At 37.4% G+C, this 25,728-nt stretch overlaps 1 long non-coding RNA gene across 1 annotated transcript; it reads left to right on the top strand.

The window, feature by feature from the left end:
* The first annotated feature begins 7,010 nt into the window (after positions 1 to 7,010).
* Positions 7,011 to 24,229, top strand: LOC106019641 (uncharacterized). Its single transcript, XR_001194618.5, has 3 exons — positions 7,011 to 7,403; positions 22,677 to 22,770; positions 23,883 to 24,229. It is a non-coding gene; the product is annotated as an uncharacterized lncRNA (long non-coding RNA).
* The last annotated feature ends 1,499 nt before the right edge of the window (positions 24,230 to 25,728 follow it).

Raw genomic sequence — 25,728 nt, 5'->3', positions numbered from 1 at the left:
CTAGTGGGTGGCATCCCTGCCTATGGCAGGGGAGTTGGAACTAGATGATCTTTAAGGTCCCTTCTAACCCAAGCAATTCTATGATTCATTCTATGATTCTATGACAGCAACAGGACCTGAGGGAATGGCATGGAGCTGTGACAGGAGAGGGTCAGGCTGGGTGTTAAGAAAACATTCTTCATTGAGAGGATGGTCAGCTACTGGAACAGGCTCCCCAGGGAAGTGGACATGGCACTGAGCCTGCCAGAGTTTAGGAAGTGTTTGGACAATGCTCTCAGACACATGGTCTGATTTTGTGGGGTAGTCCCTTGGGGACCCAGGAGTTGGACTCAATGATCCTTGTGGGTTCCTTCCAACTTGGGATATTTGACAATTCTATGATTGCATTATTAAAGGATGAAAATGTAAATGAAATGTGTTAGCTTATGTGTCAAGCTTTGGTGGTAGTGGTGACATTCAAATCTACCTTCTAAATCCCATTAGTTCTGGTCTTTTATTTGGAGAAGGTAAGAGGGAAAGGGAAATTAAAGTAACATGTCAGAATGGGACTGTGGACGTGAAAGGAGCAGTGCATAAGAACAATGAGAAAGACAGGGTAAAATCTCAAAGGCTTACAAATGAATTTATACATCTGTGAGATAGAAAGGATAAAGCACACATCACAAAAAATGACTTGGGGATATGAATACTGATACTGCAGAGAAATAAATGTATGCATTTAGACAGAAAAAAATAGATCAAAGAAAATATGTTCTGGACCAGATTCTCACAGCTTGTCTGTGTCTTTGCACAGCTACAGAGATGGAATCTCACACTCATTCAGCTTCACTTTACAGATGGATTACATTAGCTCTGTTGCACCAAGAAGCCAGGATTTCTGTAGCTCTGGCTTCTTGGCCCTGGAGGGACAGCATTAAGTAAAGTGCTGGCACAGGAAAGAAATACTGTGGGATTATTTTGCAGGCTAAAAACTTCACAGTTTCAATTTTGTTATGCAACCTGAAACAGTTTAGTTGATCTAGATACTAGCTTACATTTAGAAAAATAAAAATAAAATACAAGGAAAACACAATGGAACAATCATTTAGTAAGTAATAGAAGCATAGGAAACCTTTGCTGACCTTCTGTTCCCATAATTTAATGTCACAACAGGACATAAAGAAATCAAAATTAACACTTACGCTCTGTAAATACACATAAAAAATGAGCAATTCTTACAGAAAACAAAATATTTTTATGTAGCTACCTTTTAGTTTTCCTTTACTGCTCTTTAACATCCAAGTAAAAAACAACCAAAAAACCCAGACAGGCACTTACACTCCAGAATCTTCCCTTTACCAACATGGATACCATATTTTTATACTAAATCAGTAAATACAAGTCATTTCAAATAATATTCTGAAATTGTACACACCTTGTACAAAAAATCCTGAATCAGTATATTTTTAAAATATATAATGTTGATGTTTTGCTGTTTTTGAAATTTTATTCTTGCAAAAACTATTTCAAGTAGAAAAGTTGATCACTAGTTTAAATGATGTCTTAAAAGAACAGATACCTCCACCTCTACAGCTTTAAATGAAAGTGGTATAAGATAGTTGGAACTAAACTGAAGTCAATATTAAATTAGTGTAAATTGCAAGCAATTATACTCAAGTAAATCTAATTACAACAATTTGCTCTGATTCAAGTGAACAGTGACTAAGATCTTACACAATCATAGAATCATTAAGGTTGGAAAAGACTTCCAAGATCATCTGGTCCAACCATCCCCCTACCACCAGTATCACCCATCATAGAATCGTTAAGGTTGGGAAAGAACCCCAAGAATGCTATGTTATAGATTACAAATTTAGATAAAAAATTAATAGAAATAGTCACTATTTTAATTTTTCATGATGTGTATAATTTTCCAGTGAGTCACATGCTGCAAACCATTATTTGAGTTCAGTTCCTAATGGGAGCTGTCTATGGTCATATCACTGCGATCTATAATCCAGCTTTTAAAGCTTTTATCTTAATTAAGAAACATGCAAGAGCATGCTTTCCCAAAGCCTAAGGGTGTCTTTAGGAGTGAGCTCTATGATTGTCACACTTTTTCAGAAACAAACAAGCAAACAAAAGGCAAAACAAAACCAAAAAACAGCAGAAATATATTGTTGTATTAGGTATAGGTAGTAAGGTTTTGGTAGTGGGGGTCTGGCTGAGTGGACTCAGGTGGAAGAGGTTAGGGACTGCTGGATACAGCTGGCTCCATAACAGACCACTGTAAGACACAGGTGAACCTACTAGTGAAGTTGGTGATGTCTCTGGGAAAACATATTTGAGAAAGGACGGAAAGTACTGGACAGAGAAATGGGGGAAAAAAAGTGAGAAATGTCAAAAGAACATCAAGGTCAGATGAGGAGGTGCTCCACAGAGGAGCAGATATCCCCTGCAGTTCCCTGGTGGAGCAGATGTTTCCTGACAGGAACTGAGGCCTGTGGAGATCCCACAGTTGAAAGGATATTTTCCTGAAGGACTACAGCCCATGGGACATCACCTCTGAAGCAGGGTAAAATGGTGCGAGAGAGAAAAAGCAGCAGAGGGAAACCACTGCATACTGTCATTCCCCAGTCCCCCTCTGCACTGCTCGGGGTGAGAAGAGTCTGGAATGAAATCATGAAATTAAGCGTGGGAAAAAAATATGTTATTTTAATATCTATATTTGTTTTTTGCTGCCAAAATCTATTTCAGTTAGCATTAAATTAGATGATTATTCCCCAAGTAAAGGCTGTTGTGTCCAAAAAGGTAACTGGTAAGCTATTACTTCACCCACAAGATTTCCCATCCTGTTTTCTTCCACTCTCATGAGAAACAGGGATAAGGGAGTAGCAGTGTGGGCATTCAGCTGTTTGCCATGGCTAACTCACCACAATTGTATATGATTTACCTCTCTATTCTCATGTGTTCCTTTACTGCTTGCAGTAATATCTGGTAAGCTGTACATGCTGCAGTGTATTACCTTCTACGTGTCCTGTCAGCCATTAGAACTTCCAGGTGTGATGAAAGGGACCACAGAGGTGTTGTCCGTGTAGGAAGCGTACTATTTCAGGTTGTTCAAAGATCCACTTGGAACTGATGGGTTTTTATGAGGCCTGTAGTCTACAACACTCTTGAGATTTCATTTGATACACAGTGATGGGGATTTATAACTAGCCACTTCAGGAGGTTCAGGTCAAATATCAAAGACAGATGGAGGAAGAAAGTCCAGGAGCCGAGTGTGCTGTAAAAAAAAAAAAAAAAAAAAAAAAAAAAAAAAAAAAAAGACTAAAAAAAGACTTTCATAATTCTTCTGGGAAAATGGCACTACTAAGGGGCTTCAAGGTCTCAAGTGTCTGTACATGAATACACAGGAAACGAACAGAAGGAATTAGAAACCCATGCTCAAAGAATGGATTTTGTCAAAGCAAAGACCTCAGTTCTCACTGGCATCATGGAATTGTTGTGGGATAGCTTTCATGATTAGAGTTGTCATGATGGATGGATGCAGGCTCTGTAGGAAAGACAAGCAGGGAAGTTGGTGTACGGGTCTCCAGAAAGGGGCTGAAGTGCAGAGTTTTGTCTTTGTATTGACCATTGTGATGACTAGGCTGTCAGTGGATTGGGACAAGAGAGAAGGCTAAAGAAAGGGAGTGTTGTGTCGGGTGTCTGTTACAGATTACATAATCAAGACAAAGAAATTAACAAGTTCTTTACAGAACTGTAAGAAGATTTATTGAAGTCCTGATTTTTCATTGGAGTGTGAACCATCCAACTACCTCCTGAAAGAGAAACTTGGGGCACAAGTAATCCAGAAATTAAGAACCACATTGTGCACCTTTTATCTGAAATTATGGAGGAATTAATTATAATGTAGAAAAGAATTATGTGGTGAACAGGTGACTTTGCTGAATCTAGTAAGCAGTCTACCTTATCCCTTCATAGAAAAGTGGCTAAGAAGGGAATTCTGGGGAGAAAAGTTTGAGATCTCCTCAGTTTTGCATATGTGAAGTTTGTTAACAATGTACAGTTAAATTTAGCTGATGCAAGTTCTGACCCAAAGAAAAAATGGAAGAAAATGAAGGGAAACAAGGGAGAAAGAATAAATATTTGCATCCTATTCTATGCTAACAATGTTTCAAACTATATCACTCAAAAATTAAGAAAGACAAAACAAACCTTCAGCAGTACTAACCATTTATATTTGAATGTGTATTCTTTTTCTGAAATACCATTTAAAATTTTCAGCTGCCATAACAGTCTATTTTTCTCTTGTAGAGAGATTATTTCTACTCTACAAACAAAACTCAAAATACAGTTTTTGGTTCACAAATAACCAGACATACTAAAATATAATTGCTACTACTTACATAATGACTATTCTCTAAAGTGTATTCTCTGCAGCTTTGTGCATTTCTTATCCTCTCAGGTGCTTCAAGCTTCTTCTGTGTCTCAATATAGCAAACATAAAGAATGTTATAAAAGTGCGTTTAAAAAGCAGATTAATTTTGCAATTTTTTTTTTTTTTTTTTTTTTTTTTTTTTTTTACAATATGATTAACATTATTACGCCAGTATGTAGTGTGTATGTAGGTTTTTTGTTGTTGTCGTTGATTTTTTTTTTGGCTCTTATTGTATTAAGAGCAAAAGAGACAAAAAGGGTCATGGGACTGTAACTAACTGGATCTTGTGAAGCATGACAGAGAGAAGCTAATTTCTTCTTCTCAATATTTTGTACAACCCCACATAGGAAAGTCACAACCTGCTAAGTTCCTCAAGGCAAGGGTCTGTCATTTTCATTTGTCTGAAATATAATAAGTACCTCCCTGGCAAAATATCATTGACTTTCACTGTATATAATAAATCATATTACCCCATGTGAGCTTTCAAGCAACTTTTTTTTTTAATTCAAATTTGCTCTCAGTTTCCATGGAAAATGATAGAAGTAGTTATTAGTCTCAGTGAGCATCTGTTAATGCTGCCATACACAAATATAAAGTCCACATTAGCATCTTCCACTTTTTTTTTTTCTAATATTTTGAACTTCTGAAACATCTGCTTGAGCTATTTTTCTCCTTCCATGTCAACTGATCCATTGAAGTAGAGAGAGGTAAGCAAGCAGCTTGAGACTTCAGTTTGAAATATATTAAACAGGAAAAGCTCAAAGGGGAAACATCTGCTGAAGTGAAAGTATCTGTGCAGGGTTGGAAGACAGGATTTAAAAGCTGAGGAATAGGAGCAGGAAGCTTTCAAATAGTATTTAAAGTATTATCTATCTGATTTTTGTAGTTGTTATAGGTTGTTCAAGTTCAGTACCTGGGTCAGAAAGGTAGATTTATACAACATTGTCTAGATCCCTTTTCCTGTATCTGTGTCCATATTACTTCTGACTAGAAAGCAAACATCATCTAAATTGAATAGCATCCGGTTAGCTTCAGAGCTATCATTCATTTAATGCTGTGGCACATGAGAGAGAAACCATGAGATAATCTTGTACAAGAAATCAAGCTGCCTACTGTTCTAATCAAATCTGTTACACTTCAGAGCATCTGTACATCAGGCAGTCCCAGAGCATCTTGCCAAGTCATCCACCTGAATCTAAAAATGGGGCCGTGCAAAAGATGGGCATGCTAGTCTGTATAAATTCCCACAGTAGAAAACGTTCACTGAACATATACAGAGAAAAAAAAAACAAAAAACTGCCACAGTTTATTCATTTCTTGACATATGAAACAAGAGGTTACTTTTCTGTATTCAGTGCATGATTGCAAGATTATGGATCTCTGTATAATGGCCAGTTTGGAAGAAATTCTCTAATCGATTCCTAGGCAAAGTGAGGCCTTATACAGAAAGAAAAGGAGAAAAAATAAATAAATAATAATAAAGAAGACCTGAGACTGGCTTTAACCAGATGTTTTAATTTAAGGGGATTTTTCTGTGAGATATATCGTTTTCTTTGTCATTACTGTCATTACATGACAGTATAGTGAGAGCACTCCTGGTCAGGGGACAAGGAGAATCATGGAATCTGTTACAAAACAAGAGGCAATTGTGGCTGTAGAGCTAACTATACCTGCTTTCCACATGAGGAAAGCATCAGTATTTACATCCAGATAAATGCATGGATAGGGTCATAAATAAGAAAATAAAGTAGGTGATTGTCCTCAAGAAAATAAAATCATTTATCACCTGCCTTAGTGAGTTGCTCAAATATCATTACACCTCACTATATCATTAAGCCTTACTATAGCATTACTATGTCCATGAACATAGTAAAAAACAGCAATCTCTAGAAAAATAGAGCTTAAAAATATTTGGAATCATCTTCAATACCTCAGAATACCTTTAACTTTTTCCACCTTTTCTTTGAGAAATTAAAAACTCAAGTGATTCTTTCCAGCTCATAGAACGATAACAGAAGCCTCTCAGGGAGAAGAAACCACAGCGCAGATGATGACAAAGGTGATGTCAGCTTCCATAAGCAGCAGTACCTGTGATCTGTGAGCTATATGAACATTGCTATATATAATCAGAAGCCATTAGATTAGTTGAGATTGGCAACAAGAAAACAGATATTGCCCAGATTTCATTTATTTATTTATTTATTTTTCTGAAGTGTTGTCTAAGGAGGATTGAAGATCCATTTTAGAAATTAACACTTTTTTTTGAAAAACAAACAAACAAAAAAACACAATACAAAAACAGAGACATAAATTTGAAAGTTTGTTTATAAGAAAAATAAAAATGCAGACCATCACAACACAATACCTACATTCAGAATATGTATGATTGATTTAGTGGGCGTTTGAGAACAGAATGACTTCCAGAGTTCAAAATTAGTGGACAGTTGTAGTCATTTATAATATTTATAATACAAGCAGCCAGATGGTGCCTGTCCCCTGCAATGCAATTAGACAAGTAATAGTGGCTCTATAGGCAAAAGGTGCAGGATGCACGCATGGATTGGGGGCGCATTGTAGGAGAGTTTTGGAAGCAGAGCAAGAAACTCAGGGTGGATATTGCTGTAGCAGGGTGAAGGAAGAGCAGGAAAGTGCTGAGAAAGCCTTGCTTAAAAGCAGTGGCCCTGAAGGACCTGCAGGACAAGGCTGGAACTGGGAATGATGCATGGGCTGATGGAGCTTACTCACACCCTTCCTAGTCTTCACAGCCTCACCTCATTGTCCCCACATTGAGCTGTCAAGAGGAAGCCTGTGTTGTGAGCATTTGTGTGCCTCTGCTGTATGAGGAGAGGGTGATATCATGGTTCTGCCCTTTACTAAATCAGGTTTCCTTCCTGCTTTAAGCCTTTTCCAGGGATACAGAGCAGGCAGTTCCTGTGACCTGATGTGAGGGAAACCTTATTCCTGTGAGTGGCCCCATGAGGTAAGTGGTGAACCTAGCTAGAAATGTATTCAGAGCCTAGGACAAGCAGTTTGCTTAAAAATACTGGATCTTTGCTGTGATCAAATCACTAGTGACTAAATCAGAACATTTATACTAAGGGAACAGAACCTGAAAACGCCCAGAAACTGCCTTGTATTATTGGTATGGAAATGAAACCACAGAGAACAGAGCAGCTATATGGTAGGACGAGATTTATTGTACTCAACTCACTGGAAAATGGGCTAACATCTTTGACTGTCCTGTCACTTTTAAAGTGCCCTTCTTTTTAGGATTATTAAGCTATCATTATTTCAGTACCTGCAATTTACCAATGTAAAAAAAAAAAAAAAAGCTAAAAAAAAAAAAATAATGAAAATAATGCAGTCTTTCTTTCCTGCTATGTGTGTGCCTTCTCAGTCACCAGAGATGTGCTAATTTCTAGACAAGCCTGTTGTTTTGATGATTTAAATTCAGTAATATTTCTGTTGCCTGCACGAGTTTTTTCAGCACTCGCTACAGTTAGATAATGCTACAGTGCCAGCAGCAATCTTCTCAATTTTACAAAATGTTCAGATTGAAGTTTAAGCAAAGCCTTTTAAGCTCCTCACAAAAATATAGTTACCACTAGAATCCTAGACTGAGGAAGCAAGCTTTATTTATCCCGTTCTCCTAAACACATCAAGTGTTAAAAATATCTATACAGAAAGGAAAACAGAAGAGCTACATAAAACTGTGGTATTAGAAAAGATAATGCTAAAGAATGTTTAGCCAGAGAAATAACCAAATTAAACTGTTTTTCAGAATTCAGTTATTTTTTCTGGGTTAGTAATAGCAGTTTGATTTTGATTTTAAGAATTTTTTTTGTCATTTCTTTGAGGGAAATAGTGACACAATTGCTCTAGTTGTTATTTTGCCTTACCTTTTGAGCTCTTGTAAGACTCAAGGGATTTGTTAGCGAAAAAGACTTGGATTCCCCTCCTTTGCTTCTAGTTGAGATCATTTTGAACTCGATTCAGGCATGAAAGAAATACTAATCAGTCTTTTAGACAAGAGTGAAACTCCCAGGAGTATAGTATACATGTAAACTCTCTTATAAATATGAATATCATAACATCTGAGACAAACAATACATAAGGTAGGGAAGTTATTTCTTTTTTTTTCAAATATGAAGATGAACAAAAGATTTGGCCTGATATATGGATATTGCATAAACCTTGGAAAAGTGGTTTTATAGTCTAATTTTGAGTTGTTGTTAGTAGGACACATCTATCTGTTTTTTTTTTTTTTGGTTGGTTGTTTTTTTTTTTTTTTTGTCTGAAAGATGATTGTCCTAAAACATCTGGACCATGTTCCCTCAAAAGGGATTTTTGTTTTCAAGGTAATGTAAAGATTTTTCTCTGCTCTCACATGAGAGAAGTTTAGTCATATGGACCAGAGAAGGGAGGGAACAAGAGACAAAGTAGAATGCTCCCCAGAATATTTTAATATGGCATGTGGATAACTTTGCTCCTTCATAAAAGCAGGACTCTATTTTTCTGAAATCAAAGATAATGATATTAACCACAGTAACAGCATATCTTATGTCTGTTCACTGTAACCATAACTATATAATATGAAGCCCATGCAGGAAAGGCAGCTGCACAGGAGCACAGGGCCCTGCTTCACAGCTGACGGCAGTATCCTGCTCTGCTCCCCACCCACATCCTTTAGTAAATGTTGGTACAACCTCAGCAGAAAGTTATTGTTGCTCTGCTCAGATAGGTGTATTTACTTGTTGATTAGGGAAGTCTCCCAAGAGGTGAAAAATTCAGTTTGAAATGTCTGTTTGAAATAAGAAGAAAGTAGAAACCCTGGCTTTGCATGTCCTGGACTGCTGTGCCACTTCCTTGGGCAGCGCTGCAGCTGTCAGAGCCTGGCTCGTGCCTGTGAAAGGAAGGAATCTCTGAATCTGTGCTTTCTAAAGGGATAATTTTGGTCATCCTCCTAGCTGAGACCTCCTAACTGGCTAAAAGCAGGTCTGTACTTACCCTATGTGCAAGCTATTTTGTTTCCCATTCTGAGAAACCCAAGTACATACCTCGTATGTACATCGAGAATTTCTGCACTGGTTTTAGCTACATAAGTTCTTTATTGTGTGCCATCCCAGGCCCTTGATAATAAGAAAGGAATTACTAATTCAAAGAGAACATGAAATATGTATTATGAAATTTTCTAACATGGGTAAGGGGAGAAACATTGCATCTGATTTGCATCTAGAAAACAGAAGTACTAATAATACATTTGTCAAATTTGTGATGGAAATAGCTATGAAATGAAATGATATAAAGATAATATATATAAAGATTGAAGGTGACCTACTAATGAATAATGTGGGAAGGAAAGACTGACAAAGTGTTAATTGATATGTCAAACCAGTGATGTCAGTTAGTTGCATGGAGGAAGAGAAATTAGTCAGTGTAAATTATGTAGTGACCATCAAAACATGCTAAAGCAAGTTCACATTTCTCAAAGAAATGACAGATAGGAGATAAGAACAAATTACAGGAAAAAAGCAAATACACCATATCTGATTTTCTGCTTGTTCCAGGTAACCAGTACTGGTTCGCCTGAAGATGCCTTTTAATGTCTGTTATTAGAAAAAGAATTTGCAGCATCTGTGTGCCACAATAATCCTCAGTTCAATCTATGCCATTTTCACAGCTTCTTTATAGAGAAAACCAATAACATCTACAATGTCTGATCCATATCTGCCAACGCTGAAAGGCTAGCAAGTAGCTGGAGTGAGATAAAGAATGAGTATGAATCTGAGGTCAGGAGGAGCTAGGAATTCCTGGTTCTGTTAAAAATAATGTATAGAATTTTTAAATAGCAACCTCACTTTGTACTTTCTTATACAGTGTATCACACAAAACAGATGATTGTCTCCTAGGCTGATGTTTTGTTTAACATTCATTCTAAAGGGACTTTTGTGCATTTATTTTCAGATCTCTGACCACCTCTTTTCTTTGCCGCCCCCCTGAAAAAAAAAAACAAAAAACGAAACACCAACAACCAAACAACAATAACAAAAAAACACTGTTACCTTGGGACTTAACAGTCATAGAAGTGCCATGAAACTGCAGTGGGTCATTTCTGCCAGTAAGAGAGAAGAGAAATCTCATATATCTTTGTTCACATAGTTTATTCTCAGAAACAAAATTAAATGTTAAATATATTTTCTTTTACTAATTATGTCTACATTTCATTTCATTTTTAGATCATAGCCACCTCAGAACTATTCATGCTCTTTCTAAGCTTGAAAAAATTCTGTTTCACTGGATTGAAATAGGTTCACAAATTCTCATTTTTGGATGATAAGAAGTCATATGATATTTTGCCCACTAGAGGGTACCCAACATATTTCCAATTCTGCAGTAGGATGCATCAGAGGCTAAGAAAATAATTAATATCAGGTCAAATAATTGTTATTACATTTTGAAAAAAATATCAGCACCTATGTTTTATACAATACTTTGTGATTAGCTTTCATTTTCTGGAACAAATTGCTTCTCCCAGCCGTACAAATTCCAAGATTTTTTTTCATGGTGGGCTTTCTATACAAGATTTTGACTCCTCTTAATGCCATTGTGAGAGAGGGGCCCTATTGGACTGGAATATTTAATTATTTTTCTTGTGATGTGGGATTTCTACTCCTTCAAAACTGAAGTTGAAAGTAAGATCCAGTTTTGGAGTTAATCTCGAAAACTTTATGGGTTAGGACTTAGAATCTAAGTATCCTGGGTCTGAATTGGCAGTCTTGTACATGTATTTCAGTATTTAATTTGTGATGATCCTTAAGAGGAAACAAAAAGAATAAGGTTTCAAAATGTTACCAAAAGCATTTGGATTTTATATTGGTCCTGTATGTAACAGCTTTCTTGCTGCAAAACAGTTTTAAGTTGCTTGCTTTTGTCTTTAAAAGAGGGAATTGACGAAGCTCTCTCCCTCAAGCTCTAAGTATTTAATAGACATTTTCTCAGTCCAGGGTAATTACCAGTGCTGTTCTTGAGCACTGCTAGAGCAAAATCTGTCCTTCCTGTGAGACTTTAAAGTGCACAGGTTATGAAATGGAGATGCTTTCAGAATTGATTGCTGTTGCTAGTTTCAAGCGTTTTGTGTTGAAATAAGATTAAACAAATTCAAGCAGTAACTGAAGTGCATCTTCTCTAAGTTTTATTTAATTATTATTTCAGTCATACAAAGAAAGGTGTGAATTTATCAGCACTTGATATCTTTACCACGGTGGGACTTAAAAAGATGGATATTTTATTGTTCAGACAGAAGGTAGCCAGCCTAATGCAGAATTTAATGTATAAGAGTGAAATTCGTCAGTATATATTATCATGGAATCTATGAACATAATGGTCCCTTGTGCCTGTAACATATTAATGTAACATGATATATGATAATGAGGGCATGTTTTGCAGTGACCTGGCAAAAATTGTTTGTGGGATCCCAGAGAATATATCACACATGCATTTTGGACAGAAAGTTCTATTAGTACCTGATAAAAACCAAACAAACAAAGAACAGGCTTATTTCAAAATAGTCCACTCTTTGTTATATGCAGAAATTGATAGGCAATTCTCTTGAAAAACTTCTCATAGTGTTTCGTATTAAAAACCAACCAACCAACCAGCCAGAGTTCAAGACATTTATTTCTTATTTGAATATATATGAAAAGTAGATGAATTTGGGAATCTCCATCAACTGGCCATCTAGATTCTGCCAATCCTCTACGATAGATGCACTACTAAAAAAAAAGTGTCATAAAATTATTTTTATTTTTATTTGTCTCTGGGTTTTACTATCATAGGATCATAGAAAGGCTTGGGTTGGAAGGGACCTTAAAGATCATCTAACTCCAGCCTCCCTGCCATAGCCAGGGATGACACCCACTACATCAGGTTGACCAAGGCCCCATCCAACCTGGCCTTGGACAACTTCTTTTGATAACCTGTTCCAGTGCCTCACTACCCTTACAGTGAAGAATTTCCTCCTTATGTCTAGTCTAAATCTATTCTCTTTTAGTTTAAGACCATTCCCCCTTGTCCTATAATTATCTACCCAAGTAAAGAGACCTTCTCCATCCTTTTTATAAGACCTCCTTAAGTATTAAAAGGTCACTATGAGGTCTCCCATAGAGCCCTTTCTCTAAACTAAACATCCCCATCTCTCTCAGCCTTTCTTCACAGGAGAGGTGCTCCAGCCCTCCAATCATCTTTGTAGCACTCCTCTGGACTCCCTCTAGCAGGTCCACATCTTTCTTGTGTTGGGGGGCCCCAGACCTGGACACAGCACTCCAGGTGGAGCCATGTGAGGGCAGAGTAGAGGGGGACAATCACCCCCCTCAACCTGCTGGCCATACCTCTTTTGACGCAGCCTCTGTTGGCCTTCTGGGCTGCAAGCACACACTGCTGGCTCATGTCAAGTTCTGGTGGCCTCATGTCCACCTCATGTTCTTCTCCACAGGGCTGCTCTCAATGAATTCTCCTAGTCTGTACTCCTGACTGGGATTGCCCCGACATAGGTGCAGCGCCTTGCACTTGGGCTGTCTTTAACAGCATCATAGAAACCCTGTTTCCTTGGAATAGAAGCAATAATGAATTTATAACAGGTTTTCCTTTCCTTCTGCTTTCATAAGCTAAGGTTGCTGCATACTGCTTAAAAAAAGAAAAAAAAAGTAAAGAAAAGAAAAAACAACAAAACCATACTGTGATAGTGTCCTACAAAACTAAAGAAATTAAAAAAAAAAATCATAACAGTTAAATTACGTTTCTGGTGAGACTCCTTCAAAAACAAACTCACAATAAGCACTGCAAGTTTAGCTCAGATGAGGCTGGTACAAAATTTCTGTTGAGTCTAAGCTATCTGAGTGTTCAAAGTACTTTTTTTTTTTTTCTCAAGAAGTTAATGAGAATCCATTACTACCAAGGAAACCGCAACTGAATATCATTCTGGACATATGTCCCTCTCTTTTAGTCTCACAATGTACTGGGTAATGTACATGCACTGTAAGAAAATGTACTCCATTCTTCTTCATCTAAAAAGAAAGTGACTTATTTTCTTTGTGCCTGGTGAATGTCATTATATGCTCTTGATGCTAAGTATCTTTTCTGAATTGACCTTCAGTAAGTCAGTATACCTCAATGCAGCACTTTATCATACTGCATTCAGATTATCATCTGAAACATGCATATTAGGAAATAATTTTGTCATTTGCATTATCATATAATAGCAATTAAGTCTGATTTTATTAAGGGCTGATTTTGAATGTATTATTTACATAAATGAATAGAGCCTTGTATTCCTTACGAGATGGTCAATGACAAAAGATCTAATCCCTGATGACTGGAAGGCAACAAGTAAGATGTCTGACTTCTTTGAGAATTGGATTAAGGTCCACAGGTTTTGTTAAATAGAGGAAAGCCTTAAAGTTATTAATTTTTGAGGTCCAGTAGCTCACAGGCAAACATTGCTGAGTTTTATGGATGTGAACACATAATCCTTACTTGGGTCTGATATGCATAATACTAAGTGAACCCCCAAATCATGATTCAACCCACTTACCTTCATCTACTTTATATAGAAAAACTTCTGAAACAGGATGTTAAAATGGTCTCAGGATTGCCCTCACTATAATTCTCCAAGGTGTTTATAGTTAAAGGCACAAAGTGTTACTGGTCTCGTTTTTTAACCCTCTGTTAGCTCTCCAAAATAAGAACGATGATTCTAAAATGCATACAAATGAGACCAGCTATCACATATTCCTGCAGTGAGAGAGAAGTTCACACAGATTTTCTTCAACATAGACGTTTTCTGTCAGCATACTCATGCACACATTCTGATGTACTTTCTGAGAATTATTCCCTGTACATGTTTTGCAGTCCATCCCTTCTGGCTACTTGTTATTGCTCACATTCAAAGGGATCACATTCCACCATTCCACTGCAACCAAAAATGTTAATGTCTTGGCCCAGAGCACCTAGGCACGTTGCTAAGATTTGAGGAACGAAATATTCTGTTATTGATGTTAGTTGTATTTACATATTTTTCCAAGATGCTTGTCCTACCTTAGAAGATGAATATATTTCCACTGCATACATGCATATATACAGGAGTAGCAGTCAAAAAGTTCCTTTGAAATTGGTTTCTATTAAACAAAAATAATAATTTATTTCCTTCTTTCCAGGAGGAAAATTACAGCTATGGAGTAACATTTTGTTCACTGCTACTGATCTAATACTCACTTCCTGGAAGGAACAAATTTACTTTTAATCTAAGCACTCTGCCATTTCAAGGATGTGTCTCGGACTTCTGCTTTATGCATTGCCAAACTCCACCCAAACTTTCTTTCCTTTCAGGAAGAGTCATGAAGGGTGTATCCTGTGAGTTTTCCTGACACCTGGCTTGGGGCCAGAAGAATATTGTTTTTTTACAAATCTATCTAACTTCACCTTCAACATTTCTTTGTTTCCACATTATCTTCTTCCTGCTGATGGAAGCATTAAGTGCTATGGGGAGGTGGGGTGGTTGGGGGGGGGGAAGGAGGAGGGCGGTTCATTCTGACAGATTTTTGTTCTTGTAGGAAATTTACTTCCTGCAGTTTAGTACTTTAATGTATATATACTTGAATGGCAAACCTTATTCTACCTTAAACCCTGAATTTCATGTATGGATTTAAATATTGTTATAGGTTTTATGCTACTAAATTCATGTTCTCTTCCTTGTATTCAGTTGCGGTGGGTTGAGTTTGGCTGGCCACCAAGGGCCTGACAAACTGCTCTCTCACTCCTATTCCTCAGCGGGATGGGGATAGAAAATACACTGAAAGAGCTTGTAGGCTGAGGTAAGAATGGGGAGATCACTCACCAGTTACCACCATGGACAAAACAGACTTTTCCTAGGAAAGATTAATTTAATTTGCTGCCAATTAAAAATAGAGTAAGAAAGTAAGAAACAAAAATAAAATTAAAAACAACCTCTCTTCTTCCAGGTTCGGCTTCACTCCTTGCTTCTTTACCTCCTCCCTACCATGCACAGGGGCATGGGGAATAGGAGTTGTGGTTAGTTTATAATACTTCATCTTCTTCCTCCTCACTTTTTTTTTTTCCAGCATGGAGTCCCTCCCACAGGATTCAGTCCTTCCAGAATTGCTCCAATATGGGTCTGTACCATGGCGTCCATTTGTCAGGTGCAAGCCGCTCCAGCATGGGTCCCCCACAGGCAGCAGCTCCCCCCAGACCCCTGCTCCTCTCCATGGGCTGCAGCTCTGCCCAGGGCCAGCTCTTGTGGGGGCTCTCCATGGGCCACAGCCTCCTCCAGGCCACATCCATCTGCTCCACCGGGGGCCTCTCCACAGGCTGCAGGGGAAGTGCTGCTGCGTGCCTGGAGCACCTCCTGCCCTCCTGCTGCACTGACCTTGGGGCCTGCAGGGCTGGTTCTCTCGCATTTTCTCCCTCCTCTCTCTCCCAGCTGCTGTCTCACAGCATTTACTTCTGTTTCTTCAATCTGCTTTCATAGAGGCCCAACCAAGGTCTCTCACTGACTCAGCTCAGGCCAGCGGTGGGTCCCTTTTGGAGCTGGCTGGACCCATCTCTCCAGGGCTCTTTTCACAGAAGCCACCCCTGCAGTCCCCCTGTTACCACTACCTTGCCACATACACTCAGCACATTTCATAATGTGCTTTACCTAAAAATATGCATAGGTATACACAACTTCAAACTTGTATGTGCTGTTAAAATTCTCCAAACTTCCTAGGCTTTTGTAATTGCTATCATCTGGGACTTAAGTAACCCGAGTACTGGGTAATTTTGCTACATCGTACTTTAATTACCCTTTTTTCATTGTTCTCTTTTATCATTTCCCAACTCATCCAAATGCATGTCATCCAAACACATTTATTTCCACCCCACTCTGTCCGATCCCATACTTACCCTAAAGGTTTATTTTCTGTAGAATTAGTTTAATCTCACTTTCGTTCTTCCTGAGTTTTCTGCTTTCCACTCCTGAACCTTCCTTTCCTTGAGTCTTGCAAATTTTTCCCATCATTCATTTCCTTAGTTGTAAACTTGAGTTTCACCTGCCCCCTCCTCACCTCCTCTGTATATGTTTTTAAATAAATCAGTGTTGACACAAATAGATATAGAGTGACAGAATAAACACAATGATTCCTGGATAGCAGACTCTCCCTTTACCCCTAATATTTTGCAGTTTTAAATAGTATTTATTCTATTTGTTTTTTATTTAAATCAATAGAGCAAAGTTGGAAAAAAAAGCAATTGACACATTTGTGCCCTATTATAACATTTTGCCTTGATGGTTGCTGATGACAGTCTCTTCTGTTTCTTTTTATTATTGTATTTTTTGTTTGTTTTGTTTTGTTTTGTTTTACTCTCTTGTTCACTAAGAAGGTTTGAGTAGAACAAAACAAATTAAGTAATATGTGATCTTGCAAATCCACTATCTATGTTTTAACAGAACATCCTTCCAAATTAAACATATCCTGTCTGGTGTGTGTCCATTAGTCATGAGATAAGTCTATTTATCAACTTATCTCATACACAAAGTACGGGCAAAAAATACTTGCATGGTTTAGTGTATTTTTATTTAGATTAAGTTTTTAGATTTATTCTTTCCCTAGATTTCATGGTGAGGGAAAAGGACTTTTATTTTTTTTAATCTTTCTAATTACAGTTAAATAAATAGGGATTTAGGGATCAGATTGTTTAATAGATGTTGTATTTCCCCATATATTTTTCCAATCTTGATTATTCTTTACTGTTAAATATTCCATATAAATCTTTCTCAACATTGTTTTCATAGTATTTTTTTCTTATTCAGCACATGTGTTGGGTCTGTCTGAGCTGGAGTCACCTTTTCCCTGCAGCAGCCCACACAATGCTGTGCTCTGCACTTGTAGCTGGAACAGCACTGATATCACTCCAGTGTTGTGTCTATTGCTGCATAGTGCTGGCACAGCATCAGGACTCCTTCCAAGCCCCCAAGAGCCAGCAGGCTGGGGGTGGGCAAGTGATGGGGAGAGGACATTGCTGGGGCAGCTGACCTAAACCAACCAAAGGGATATTCCATAACACTTGATGTCACACTCAGCAATAAAAAGGGGGCTCTCCTGGGGGAGGGGGCTGTTTCTCCTGAACAACCACTACGTGTTTTGAGGCCCTGCTTCATAGGACGTGGCTGAACATCACTCGTTGATGGGAAGTAGAGAATAATTTTTTTCCCCCTCTCTCTGTGCTTCCGCGCAGACTTATTGTTTCTTTTGTTTCTTTTTCTCCCCATTCCCTTTCCCTTTAATTAAACCTTTCTCATCTCAAACCTCGAGTTCTCTGTGTTTTCTCCCTCTTCCTCTTTGAGGAAAGGGGGTGTGAGAGAGCGGTTGTGGTGGAGCTCGGCTGCCCACCTGAGTAAAGCCACTGCAGCACATTAAATCAGAGACAATATAACAGTATGATACCAGAACCTGGTGATGATTCAGAAAATTAAAATTTTGCCAATGAAATGACTGTTCTTCATTAACATAGCATGCATATAAATGCATAAAACTGAGCTGTTAACACTAATTATTAAGAGAAAATAAATTATCTGAATGTGGAAACAACCATAGTATAGAAGTAAGAGTTGAGTGCTTTGGAAGGGTTAAGAAAAATAAACATTAATAAACAATAAACATTCTTTATTTTTCAAAATACTGTATGTCTGAAGACATGAATATCACAAAAGGTGCTAAACTCACCTGAACGAGAGCCAGCAGCATGCCCAAGTGGCCAAGAAGGCCAATGGCCTCCTGGCTTTTATCAGGAATAGTGTGGCCAACAGGACCAGGAAGGTGACTGTTCCCCTGTACTCAGCTCTGTTGAGGCCGCACCTCAAGTACTGTGTTCAGTTTTGGGCCCCTTAGTACAAGAAGGATATTGAGGTGCTGGAGCATGCCCAGAGAAGGACTACAAAGCTGGCAAAGGGCCTGGAACACAAGTCCTGTGAGAAATGGCTGAGGGAACTGGGGTTGTTTAGTCTGGAGAATGTAAGGCTCAGGGGAGACCTCATTGATCTCTCCAACTACCTGAAAGGAAGGTATGGGGAACTGGATGTCAGCCTCTTCTTGCAGATAACCAGAGATAGGACTGGAGGTAAAGGCCTCAAATTGTGCTGGGGAGGTTTACATTGGACAACAGGAGATGTATCTTTTCAGAAAGAGTGGTCAGGCACGTGGATGGGTTGTCCAGGGAGGTTGTGGTGTGACCATCGCTGGGGATGTTCAAGGAAAGGTTGGACAAGGTGCTTAGGGACATGGTTTAGTGGGTGATATTGGTAGTGGGGTGATGGTTGAATCAGATCATCTTGAAGGTCTTTTCCAACCTTAATGAATCTATGATTCTATTCTATGATACTAAGTGCTTTAAGAGCATAAAAATATTCTAATGGAGACAGTAAACTATAAAAGAAAAGTTATTCTATGAAATGAATGAAAAATAAGCATATTCAATTTCACTGATATTTGTAAATCACTGGAAAACATTGTTAAAAACATATGTTATTTAAAGCTGCACCAGCTTTAACTGTGTTAACCCTCTCCCACTTCATTTCTCTAACCATTGATTTCACTAAATATTGATTTCTCTGTGTAGAAACTCAGTAATATATGATATCACTATGCACTACTGCATTTTTAGAAATGTGTGGGTGTTTTATTATTCATAGCTTCCAAAGCAAAATCTGAGAGCAAATGAACTGTATATGCACAAGAGGGTTTGGTCAAATGGGTTAGCACAGATGAGCTCTCAGAACTTTCAGCGCTTAGCCCCTTGCAAGAGGTCATATGAAGGCTGAATTGGAAGCCTGAGTTTCAGAATCCTCACTCACTCTGCTACTGGAAATGAACAACAAAAAATATTTTTATCTTTTGGCTATTTGGTGTGTCAGGAGATAAAACATGTTCTTTCCTCATTTCTTATACAGCGGTTGAGAAAATGGCTTTTTCTTGGTGTCTTGTTCATAGGTCTGCTATAAAGATCAAGCTGCCAGGGTTCATGAAAAACAGTCATCTGGGTCAAGAGTTGTCTATGGTCAATGTGCTAAAGCAGTCCTTCCCCAAGGAAGACAAAGTAAAGCAAAGTCCATAAAAAGGTGGAAGAGATATCTGACAGATTCTATTGACAATTACACTTCCAGAGACAGAATATTGCATTTGTGTATCTATGCATTTCTAAGGTTGTATTATTAGTAGATCCTTCTATCCTTCTTTGAATTCTGATTTCATCTTTTTTTTTTTTTTTTTTTTCATGTCTTGTTCTACTTAAAAGAAAATCTGGAATGTTTACAAGTGAATGAATTGTCCACGTTTTTATGTTTGTGGCCATGGCTATACCCTGCAGGTTTCACTGAGCTACATTTAGCAAGAGGTCTCTGTTTATTAGCATTTTACAGTGCAAACTCTTGGTTTTCCTGATGGCTATAATTCTCTATTCAGTTCCACTTCCCTTTTCTTTTTTAATATATACTCCTTTATCAGCAACTTCTCTGCAGTCCTATTGTTAGTAAGGTAGCTGAAATATTGTTATATGTGTATGTATATATGTATATAATATTCTGTCCTGTTTATCATTTTCCCCTCTGCAAAACATAGCTTTTCTGTATACCACCAAAACTACTGTCACATTTCAGGAGGAGAGCAACATCATCTGATGCAGCTGCTGCCTTCAAGTGTCTTCAGATTAAATCACATTAATTTACTGCAGGATCATTATAAAACCATTCATGGATGCTTGTATACTCAGAAATCACATTTACCAGCTAACTGAATGGATGAATGAAGAGGAAATTACAACTTTCTTCTCTGAAATCATAGGCCTCTTCCACTTGAACAACAAGAGAATTTCTACTAGCTGGGGGCTATTGGGAGGCATACAGTGGAGCTCCGCATCATTTCTATAAAGAGCTCAATACACATCAAATATACTGATTTCAAATTTTATTCAAACTCTAATCCTTGGAAGAGATTCCTATGGAAAATTACCAACAGCATCACATTATGACAGAGGTGCAACAGAGAATATCAACAATAATGAACACAAGTTAGAGAAGGATTAAGGGACAATTAGAGCCAAATATGACAGTAAAAGGACAGTAAAGGGAGATTGCACAAATGCATGAACGTTCTCTACATTTACTTGAAAGACTTCAGGAGCAAAAATGGTTTCTTTGTATTACAGAAGGAGTATATATGGAAGAAGTTTGATAGAAATAAACAGAACAAAGCAAAACAAAATGAAATAAAATGAAATTAAAATGAAATTAAATAAAATACAATACCACAATATAATTTAAATGTTGTGAAAGTTTTTCTAGCAGCAAAAGATCCATTATGATAGCTCAAATGAGATATATACTCTGCCAAGGAGTTTAGGAAGCATGCATTTTCTATCCATAATTACACTGTATTCCATAATTTAGAAGAAATGTTGAAATGTTTTCATAATGGTTATGTAGGACTTTGAAAACAAGCTAGAATAAAAGATCCAAAGTAGTTGGGTTAGATAACATGACAGCAGACAGTGACTTATATGAGTTAAGAATTTGTTCCATCATTGATTTCATAGGGATATAAATGATTTGTTAAGGAATTTGATTAGTTTTGTAGTTTTGAAGTCTCATATGTCTTCCCTGTGAAGTCAGCTGAAATTTACAATCGAGTGTCACTGACTTTTTAGCTGTGTTTGGACTGAAATGACAAACTGATGATGAGGAAAGCATAGAGATGCTTGGATGGTTTCCCTTCTGGTCAGTCACAGAAAGTTGAAGCAATTGAAAGATGATTGGAAGGTGCATTGCATTGGAAATGTAACTCAGCAGGCCAGGAAGTGCCTAACTCCTGAAGGACCATATTGCAGAACATTTAAGTTATGAAGTTCCCCAGGAACCAGCTACATGGTAGAAATCTGTTAAAACAATGATCAAATGTTATAAATTAATATATAAGATGGTTACTTGTTTAAGAAATATTTTCATAGTCTATCCTTGACAATATGCAAGACAAATGCACTTAAGTATTATTTCCTAGGATAACTTGTATTGCTGTGCCTGACTGAAGAAGTGACACCCAATATATATATATGCTATATATATATATAAGATAACATTATATATATATAATATTATATATACATATGCACATATATATATATATATATATATAATAGCCATATCACAAAAACAATCATCTCTTTCAGAGGTACAGAATACACTTAGTTTCCAAGATATAACATGTAGAACCAAATCCCCAGTGTTCTGGGATGAGGAGTTGATTTTAAAAGACACAGAACTTAACAGAAATACAGAAATCACAGATCATCATTTGCCTAACTAATTGAAAACAGGAATGAACTGTTGACTCACAGCAGAGAGAAAGAAAGAACCCAGTGGAAGACTGGAATTTTGATTTTTTTCCATGATTTTTTTTTTCCATGCCAAGAAGGTAGAATGGGAAAATCATAGAAGGGCTAGCAGGGAAAGTGAAAAATTGACTGAATTTGAAGTAGCTGACAGAGCAAAATGGGATAAGCAAAAACATATACATATATCCAATTCAGAAAAGAAAAAGAATATTAAATGCTTAAGATAGCATTGTAGCTCCAGCTGTGGTTCAGCAATGAGATGTCCCTTAAGTTAGACACAAAAGCCCCCAGACACAAGGAACAGATTTCTTAGAATTATTATTAAGGAAGATACTGAAGAATCACAGAATCACAGAATTTCTAGGTTGGAAGAGACCTCAAGATCATCGAGTCCAACCTCTGACCTAACACTAACAAGTCCTCCACTAAACCATATCACTAAGCTCTACATCTAAACGTCTTTTGAAGACCTTTTAAAGACCTCCAGGGATGGTGACTCCACCACTTCCCTGGGCAGCCTGTTCCAATGCCTAACAACCCTTTCGGTAAAGAAGTTCTTCCTTCTTAAAGTACATTTATTTTTATATGTATAAGAAGCTTTATTATAAATCCTGTAGGATTCTTGAGATTCATTAGGAGAGAGGATCTATAGATCTTTTTAAAGACCATCTGTTTTGGTTTTGGGATCATCACCTTGTCAGGTTGTGAGGAACACTGTGTTCAGTAGGAAATAACAAATACAATATTAAAATTCGCAGGATGTGTTTTTGTGATTAATAATGCAGATGACTTACTTTCATCATTTTAAAATCTGTTTCAGGAAACAATTGAAGTCTTTCATTCCATTTGGAAGATTTTTGTTTCTTTGAAGAATGCTGTCTTGAAACCAGGAGTAGTCTTTTCGCAGATCTAAGGTCTTATTAACATTACTGGTTAATTTTAACATTGCCCCCTCCTCCCTTCCCCCCTCCTCCCCCCCCCCCCCATCTGATTTATTATTTGCCTCTTTAGAAATCTGACTTTAACACCTCATAAAACAATGTTTACAGAACTGTCAGTGCTTTGTGATTTATACAATGTAGGTTATGTGATCTGTGCAAAATACATTGACAGTATTTGTTGGTTTTGCGTTTGTTTTTTTTTTTTTTTTCCTTCCAAACTACTGAAACATAAAAGACATTCTTGATGTTCTTGCAAGATGTTACTGAAGCAATTACATTTTGTCACTATTCATTTTTATTAGGGCAGAATAAACACAAAACTGAAAATTTTCAAGTCAGAATATACTTTCAATGTAACCGTTCAATATTTGAAACATACAAAGAAATCTAGGAGGGGGCAGTAGGGGTTCTCAGTTCATCGTTTGAATATGGGCACAACACATTTCTCATTAATGTTAATTGGATTTGTAAGCCTGCATCAAAGGAAGAATATAGGCTTAAAAGTAACATTCAGTCATGCTCAGATCTCACGACTCCTTTGGCATTTTGAACATTTTCCTAGTGCTTTTTCAAACTCTGTTTTGAACTAAACAAAAGTTTGCTGTGGAGCATAATGATGCACGGTTTAATCACTTTATCAAGGTCAACGTAACCAGTCAACTTAGTGACACCTGTTCTTTCTTAATCATATTCTGCATGTCCTGTAATATTCACCTGTAGGCATTGTTCTGAATTACATTAAGAAACAAATAGATTTCTATACATTTGCCTCCAAACTACTGTCATTCTTGTTTCATCAGAAGCAAAGTTAAAATTTGGTGGCTTCCTCAGTATCCTTTAGCCCACCATCCAGTTCTTTTCAGCCCTTCTGCATTTAATAATATAGAATGACAAAATATTTCAGTAATTAGTTCTTCTAGAGCAATAAAACATATTCAAACAAATGATACAAAACAGCAATGCATCTGACTAGGAGTATTGTCAAGGCTCCATTTTATACACTTCTATCTATAATTACGCAAGCATATTACAAATATTCAGTAACCAGGTTCATATCAATATTAGTATTTGTTTATATACCACAGGCAAAGTGAACTCCATTGGTATCCTGATCCCAGGAGCAGAACAAAGCAAGGACACTCACTGGTGCTCCCTCTACTTGACCATCAGCTGACAGCATTCCCTGATCCCTAAGTAGAAACGACACAGAAGAAAAGAACTCAGCACTGGCAACTGATGACCCATAGCTGCAATTATGACTCTGACAGTCCTGAAGGGAAGATTATTATCCTTATCCAGTAAGTGTTTGTTCATAAGGCAGACTCCTTACCTCTGGAAGTAGTCTTAGACGTAACAGATGCTGATAACTGCTCTCATCCTGTGCTCTGTATTTAGAATTCTATTCAAAATTAGTGCCTTTTATATTGCCTTGTAACCCTCCCCCCCCCCCCCCCCCAACAAATAAACAAACAAACAAAAACATCACAAGCCAAAAAAACAAATCTAAATTAAAGCAGATGCAAACAGCAGCTCCAGATGTATGGAGTAGATAACACAATTATGATTTAAAGAAGCTTAAAAAAAAAAAAAGAAAAAGAAAAAAAAAAGAAAAAAAAGAAAAAAAAAAGAAAAAAAAAGAAAAAAAAGAAGACAACAACCAAACTAAACACAATAGACCAACATATAGGGTCTATGTGTTGTGGTTTGCAAATCAATTTTCATTATGAACCTTCTTATAAAGGCTCCACAGCTACCTAAAATTTCCCAAGTTAAAAACATATTCCATAGTGTTGTGGAAATTCTATAAACTTGACCTGGAGTATACACTGACTTCTTCTTCTGCAGACATCCTTACACCTTTAAAAATTTAACATTATTGGGCAGATTTTTCTGGTTGTTTGGATCCTCTCTGCATGACCTCTTACCATTCTGATGAAATCAAGAGAACCTTTCACCTCCACAATGAGTAAATAGTATCCCTAGCAAGCAGTTAGAGCAATGGTCAGTCTAAGACTTCTAAGAATCGGTAGGTCTTTTATTCAATGTGATAGTTTTCTGATTTGTTGTTTATAAAATACAAACTGATCTTCCAATATATTTCTTGAAAAACATTGTTTTGAACTAGAGGCACTTGTCCAAACAGAGTAAGAGGGGAGTATAGATAATGTGTTGCATGTATTGCAGAATGCAGCATGGTTTTGTAAGTAGACATCTTTAAAATTACTGCTGCACCATACAGTGCTACTTTCCTATATTGGTGATTAACAAAAAGAACACACCTTTTTCTTTCAGCTGTAGAACTAATTTTGAATAATTTATGTTTTCAGCATGTCTGGGGTGTAGTCAATAAAGAACAAAATGCAAAGCCCCTGTTCATTTAATTCAGTCCACATCCTTTTTGTATCATAATAACAATAAAAAAAATCATGTCCATGGACATGGGCATATTAGAATAAGTCCAGAGTAGGACCAAGAAGACAAACAAGGAGCTGAAGCACCTCTACTACAAAGACATGCTGAGGGAGTTGGAGTTGTTCAGCCTGGAGAAGGCTCTAAGGGAGACCTTAGAGTGGCATTTCCTTGCTTAAAGGGGGCCTACAGGAAAGCTGCGAGTGTAGTGATAGGACAGGGTGCAACTGTTTTAAACTAAAAAGAGGATGGACTTAGGTTAGATATGAGGTAAAAAATATTTCCTATAAGGGTAGTGAGGCATTGGAACAGGTTGCCCAGAGAAGTTGTGGCTACCCCATCCCTGGAGGTGTTCTAGGCCAAGTTGGATGGCGCTTTGGACAACCTGGCCTAGTTGGAGGTGTCTCTCCCAGTGCTGGGTGTGTGTGTGTTTGTGGAAGTAGGTGTTTAAGGTCCCTTCCAGCTCAAACCATTCTGTGAATCTATGTGTCTATGTCGTGCTGACTTCCAGCAGTTTCTTAA

The sequence above is a fragment of the Anas platyrhynchos genome, chromosome 4, assembly GCF_047663525.1.
Source record: "Anas platyrhynchos isolate ZD024472 breed Pekin duck chromosome 4, IASCAAS_PekinDuck_T2T, whole genome shotgun sequence".
Classification (NCBI taxonomy): domain Eukaryota; kingdom Metazoa; phylum Chordata; class Aves; order Anseriformes; family Anatidae; genus Anas; species Anas platyrhynchos.
This window is presented reverse-complemented; position numbering and strand designations above follow the sequence as displayed.